A 6,971-nucleotide genomic window follows, 5' to 3' on the forward strand; every position below is an offset into this window, starting at 1 on the left:
TATGTAAATAAAAAAACTGCAATTTTACACTAACATTTTGGCACCTGTGCTTACAGTTTTGTTTTTCTTGTTTGTTTTTTTTAACCGCAAATCAACAACTGTAGATTTTTCGGTGTATTACTGTAAATGCCAAAACATCGTTTTTTTACAGTAAAAAAAAAAGTACAGTTTTTTTTTTTTCATTTAGAGAAAAATGCTGTGAAAAACACAGTAAATTTCACAATCTTACCATGAAATCTATTGCTCATTTTACATTGCACAATTTCATGGATAACTTGCTTTGAAATCATTATTATTAGTATATATTTCTATTTTAAAAAATGGTTTGAATGTTTAATAAAATATTTTTGCATAATTAGACAATATACATAATTTGCGATTACATGAAGTACATATTTTTTTCTCCCAAAATAGAAAGAAAATACATTTTAGTAGGAAATGTTATAGTACTTTATTGATGCATATTTACAGACTTTCGGGGGCTAAATAAAATTAAGTAGCGGGCCACATCTTAGCCCCGGGTCTTGAGTTTGACACCTGCGGTCTGATTGAAAACGCCAGATGGGATAGCGTTGTTAGTTTTCAACACCTTTTGGCGGCATTTGATGACTTCACAGGAGTGAGAAAACACATCCTGGTTATCATAATGAAAATCATTAAAAAGTTAAATAACTAATGATTGTCATACACACTCTAGGTATGGCGAAATTGTTGTCTGCATTTGACTCATCACCCTTGATCACCCCATGGGAGGTGAGGGGAGCAGTGGGCAGCAGCAGTGGGCAGCAGCAGTGGGCAGCAGCAGTGGGCAGCAGCAGTGGGCAGCAGCAGTGGGCAGCAGCAGTGGGCAGCAGCAGTGGGCAGCAGCAGTGGGCAGCAGCGGTGGCCGCGCCCAGGAAACATTTTTGGTGACTTAACCCCCGATTCCAACCCTTGATGCTGAGTGCCAAGCAGGGAGGTAATGGGCCCCATTTTTATAGTCATTGGTATGACTCGGCCGGGGATTGAACTCACAACCTACCGATCTCAGGGCGGACACACAACCATTTATTGTACTAACACAACTTTTGCATTTTTCATTTGATAATAGATGACTCAATTGGATGCTTTTTCGACAAGTGCTGCAGCGTCGAACATGTGCTATTGTGGTCCACTTTGCAATGTTTGAATACTACTGCCTTTTCCTTCGACTTCAGTGTGAAGGCTTCCCACACAATAGACAACTTTTGTGCCTTCTTAATTCCCTTGTTTAGCTGTGGCTCCTGCCCACTGCTTTCTGGGGTGTTGGGCCATTGCGAGTTATGTCAGCGAAAAAGTTTTCTAAACTCAAGCGTGTTAAAAAGAGCGATGTTGTGCAGTGCAGGGCGCGTATGATCTGTGACATAAACACGCTGTGCAACACCTAAACAGTCCGTGCGAAACGTGAGCTTTGACTACTGTTTATTACAAAGGCCTTGAGGCAGCAAAAATCCTCAAATATATTTTTTTATCGAATTACTCGAGTTACTCGAGGAATCGTTTCAGCTTTATGTAGTTGTACTAACATGCATGACGTGCTGCATGTATCACGATCAATATAAAGCGTGAGTCACCTGATAGACAGATGTCTGTTTGGTCCAGTTGGCCTGGGACAGTTTTTTTTCTTCGGTTTATTTGGGTAAGCACTCCATCCATGTCAAAATAGTTCAGTTCCCAGTTCCACATTTACAGCGGTAAAGTCGCGCCAACCCCACTCTCTTGGCTTCCGTCTGCTCTAACGTCTCACCCTTTTTTCGTGCTCGCTTGTAGAAGCTGCAATTCATCCTCCATATGATAAGGTTGTGAATGACTGAGTGAAAAGCTTTCTACTTACATTGATTGAACATTTACCAAGCAAAAATCTCTCGTCATGCTCGACTAAATGAAAAAGCTTTCATTTCAATTTAACAGGATAAACAGCTTTGACAGTTAGACAAATGACATTATGGGCGGTTTCAGTTAGTATCTGTTGTATTTATGCCGATGATGTGCTAGTGTTACTGCTGCAGGTGTGACATAACCGCGCCTCAAAAACTTGATGTACATTTACACAGAGGTGGGTAGAGTAGCCAGAAATTGTACTCAAGTAAGAGTACAGTTACTTCAGAGATTTATTACTCAAGTAAAAGTAAGAAGTAGTCACTCAAATATTTACTTGAGTAAAAGTAAAAAGTATGTTGTGAAAAAACTACTTAAGTACTGAGTAACTGATGAGTAACCTGTTCGTTTAATGATTACGGCAACAAATAATGCACAAAAACATAAAAATAGCAATGAGCAAATTCATAGCCAGGAATATCTTTTAAGCAACTAAAACAATATTATATATTAAATAAATAATACATTAAAATAAAAATAAAAATTAAGGGAAATTGAGCCACAATAACTAAACAGCACCATAGGCTCAGTAGGCATTTATTGATTGATTGAAACTTGTATTAGTAGATTGCACAGTACAGTACATATTCCCTACAATTGACCACTAAATGGTAACACCCCAATAAGTTTTTCAACGTTTATCAATTACTTAATAAATGACCAAGTCGAGGTGATCTACCTTATATATACATATACATACACATATATCATATATATATATATATATATATATATATATATATATATATATATAAATATATATATATATATATATATATATATATATGTGTGTGTGTGTAAATATATATATACATTTATATATACAGTATATAATTTATATTTATTTATTTTGCAGTTTTTGTTGACATGTTAAAGGTGTTTTAATGAATATACATGCATGTTTAACATATAGATTCCTATCTTTAATGAAGACAAAAATATAAGTTGGTGTATTACCTGATTGTGATGACTCGCATTGATTGGAATCAGACAGTATAGTGCTGATAACGTCGCGGTTTTCAAATGGAGGAGAAAAAAAGTTCCTCTTTTCTGTCTAATACCACATGAAAGTCGTTGGTTTTTTGGCATCTTATTTGTCCAGCTTCCATATTCGTTTTTATACACTTTACAAAAAATACATTGGCGGAAAACTCCGTAGCTTGCTAGCTTGTTTGCTCTTGTTTTCGGGGACTCTTATTTTGTTAGCGTAGGCGCGATGGAGCGGCGCTTTTATTGTGAAGACAGGAACTGTGCGATCAGTCTTTAGGCTTAGAACGGGAAGTACGGTTGAAATAAAAAGTGTCTTTTTTCCTTTACACTTTTGATTGATTGGTTGATTGATTGAAACTTTTATTAGTAAATTGCACAGTACAGTACATATTCCGTACAGTTGACCACTAAATGGTAACACCCCAATAAGTTTTTCAACATGTCGGGTTCTACGTGTGACGGTCATGTGACCACCTGGCTCTGTTTGATTGGTCCAACGTCACCAGTGACGGCATTTGATTGGTGAAACGCAGGCCTGCGTAGATCCTACTTTGAATGCGTGTCTGACAAAATCAAAACAAACAAAGCGTGCATTAACAGATCGATAATAAAAAAAGTAGCAAGTAGCGACCTGATTGCAGATAAATGGAGCGGAGTAAAAGTAGCGTTTCTTCTCTATAAATATACTCAAGAAAAAGTAAAAGTATGTTGCATAAAAACTACTCTTAGAAGTACAATTTATCCCAAAAGTTACTCAAGTAGATGTAACGGAGTAAATGTAGCGCGTTGCTACCCACCTCTGCATTTACAGATATCGCATTTTGCTCAAATGTCCTCCTTTTGACAAAATAGCAACCATGCAATTGTTGCAATTGTCAAATAAAGTCAAACTTTAGAGCATTTCTGCCGCCTGGATGCCATGACTTTCGCTGTCTGTAAGACTACACCTGTGGCGTAACGATGTCAATCCCGCCCGCAAGAATCGTCAATGGAATCGTTTGAAAAATTTGGCAAGCGATTCCAAGGAATCAATACCCTGGGAACTGGTACTCAACAAGAAATGTTTTTTTTAATTCCTATCCCTACTTATTATGTCTTCCCTTATTACAGTCATCTTTCGTTTGTCACAAGTAATTGGTTCCAAGCCTGACCATGGTAAACAATTTTTCACGAGGTAAGATTACTATCAATTAATGTAATATTTTCAATAGAGCATAAATATGAAATAACATTCATATATTCGACTTTACACTCTTTTCACCCAATATAGCAGCCTTGAGTGTGTTCTACTATACATTACAGCAAGGGAGTAGGTTTGATTTAGAGATTGGGGACACAAAAGTGCTCCAAGGCAGCACTCTTAAAGTTTCCATCCATCCATCCATCATCTTCCGCTTATCCGAGGTCGACTCTTAAAGTTTACTTTTTTTTTTTTTTTTTTACATTAGCAATCATAATTATAGGGTAAAGTAACTAAAATGAAAGCAAAGGAGACAACTTGGAAGAGTTCTCATCTTTACTCTTAAGTGTAGGGCTGTAGTGCAACTGTGCATCATACTGTCAATTAACATAGCCTACTGTCCATCAACAACATCAGAAATACATTAATGCAATACAACATTGTAAATAAACATAAATGAACTGTAATAATCTTTTCCCCAACTTGTGTTTAAATCACTCACAATTTTTCCCTTCATCTACTTCTTTCTATTGCTGCTTTTGTACTGTAAATATGTTACATGAAACAAAAAAAAAATAAAAAAAATAAATGGAAAGGTGAAATCCGGCGATCTGATTGGCTGTTAACCGTGGTTTAAATATTGAGCACGGCTACTATTCTAAAGCCTTATCACAGCGCAGGCTATCACTCCGCCTCAGGCACATATGACTGGTACGAATGGAAGTTGTTGTCATGTATCCACGACAACGGACTGTTGCAGTCAGTAGAAAAAGACAGCTGATGTTTTTACGATGTTGAAAAACGGACTAAAGTAGTTGAATTCACATGTTTAAAGGTTAACTTTCACCTCCGGGGAGGGTTAACAATGGTAGAGGGGACTGAGCATTGACTTTCACCTGAAAAAAAGCGGAGGAAAAGACGAGATGCAGTGCTAATTTGGAGCTAACGTCTGGATAGGTGGGACTGTTTTTTCCACAGTGAGGCTATTTTATTGGATAATATGTATTTCTGGTTGGATAAAACTACATGAAATTGATTGAGTATTCCTATTTCATATTGCCTTTATTGGTAACTGTTTTATAAAAGCAATATATCACTCCAGTCTATAGTATATGCTCATTATAGCACTCTAAGGGGCGTGACTGGAGTGATATATTGTTTAATTATTCAATATTGTTGAGCCTCTGTACACCCTTAAAGTAACTTGCAGTTTGACTCCTAAAGAAGTCTCTTATATCCAGTTTTCTTTTCATTGACATCCTTCAAAACCTACAGCACACACGCACGCAAACAGACACAAACACAATGTAAATCACAACACTGATATTAAAATCCATCTAGCTACCGTGTGCCAGGAACAACAAATGCCGAACATGTTGACAACTTACACTGACAGTTGCACCGCCTCTCGTCCCCTCGCTAGCAACTAGCATGTAGGCTAGGTTTTACAAGCAGAAGGAGTGACAGCGGGGACAGCCAATCACACGTAAGTTAGCATGAAACCGGCAACCAATCAGGGAGCAATATTTAGGTTAGAGGCGGGACTTCTAAAAGAGACCGACATTTAACCCTTTCTGTGCCATAATCATTGACTAAACATTACGGGCAGCAGTTGTATTGATAGTGACTACACAGTAGCTGCTGGATATTGGTAGGGACGTGTCCCTAGCGTCCCTACCCAATTCTACACCCTTGAATTACAGTATTCACTATTAGTCCGGAGGATCCTCAAAGCTATGGTTGTCAACCGGCCACTACAACACATCCACTACCTGGAAGTACTTCCTCACATCCTAGTTAACTCCACTATGTTAGAACTGGGCTTCCATTTGCTGAAACCACATGTGAAAGTTTATCTATGAAAACTTAGTCAGAGCTATGATTATGAGCTGTGTTGTTAGCATTGTCCGGGTTGTCATACCACATCAGTCACGCCAAAGTTCTATCAATGTCACCTGGAGCTGATGATGTCGAAGACATTGAACATTGAAAGCTAGCAGCGGCTGTTAGCATTGTTAGCATTAAGTGGTGCAATGAGTCACATTGAGTCTACCTTGTCCCGTCACATGATTTGTCTTTTGACAACGCTCACGTCTAAGTCTCACCTATGCTGAGATGTGTTATTTACTGTTGTCGCCCTTCTAACCTTTAATTCTGTTGCTGTAGAGAACGTTGTCTTACATTTCCTCATCAAAAAAAAAGGAATATCCACTGATAAAACCTTCAAAAATACATTTAATAAGAAGGCTAATACCATTTATTGGGATCATGTTGAGAACAAACAGCACAATAATCCAGCACTTAAAACAATACATAATCCATCCATTTTCTACCGCTTATTCCCTTTGGGGTCGCGGGGGGCGCTGGTGCCTATCTCAGCTACAATCGGGTGGAAGGCGGGGTACACCCTGGACAAGTCGCCACCTCATCGCAGGGCCAACACAGATAGACAGACAACATTCACACTCACATTAGGGCCAATTTAGTGTTGCCAATCAACCTATCCCCAGGTGCATGTCTTTGGAAGTGGGAGGAAGCCGGAGTACCCGGGGGGAACCCACGCATTCACGGGGAGGACATGCAAACTCCACACAGAAAGATACCGAGCCCGGGATTGAACCCTGACTACTCAGGACATGTGTATTGTGAGGCAGAGGCACTAACCCCTCTTCCACCGTGAAGCCCACAGTACATAATGAAAAACATTCAAAAGTCAAAGTACCCATGATTTTCACACAAACAATAGGTGTGGCAGAATTATTCTATGCCTTTGACCCATTACCCGTGATCACCCCCTGGGAAGTGAGGGGAGCAGTGAGCAGCAGCGGTGGCCGCACCCGGGAATCCTTTTTGGTGATTTAACCCCCAATTCCAACCCTTGATGCTGCGTGCCAAGCAGGGAGTT

Source organism: Nerophis ophidion, linkage group LG07 (assembly GCF_033978795.1).
Source record: "Nerophis ophidion isolate RoL-2023_Sa linkage group LG07, RoL_Noph_v1.0, whole genome shotgun sequence".
Classification (NCBI taxonomy): Eukaryota; Metazoa; Chordata; class Actinopteri; order Syngnathiformes; family Syngnathidae; genus Nerophis; species Nerophis ophidion.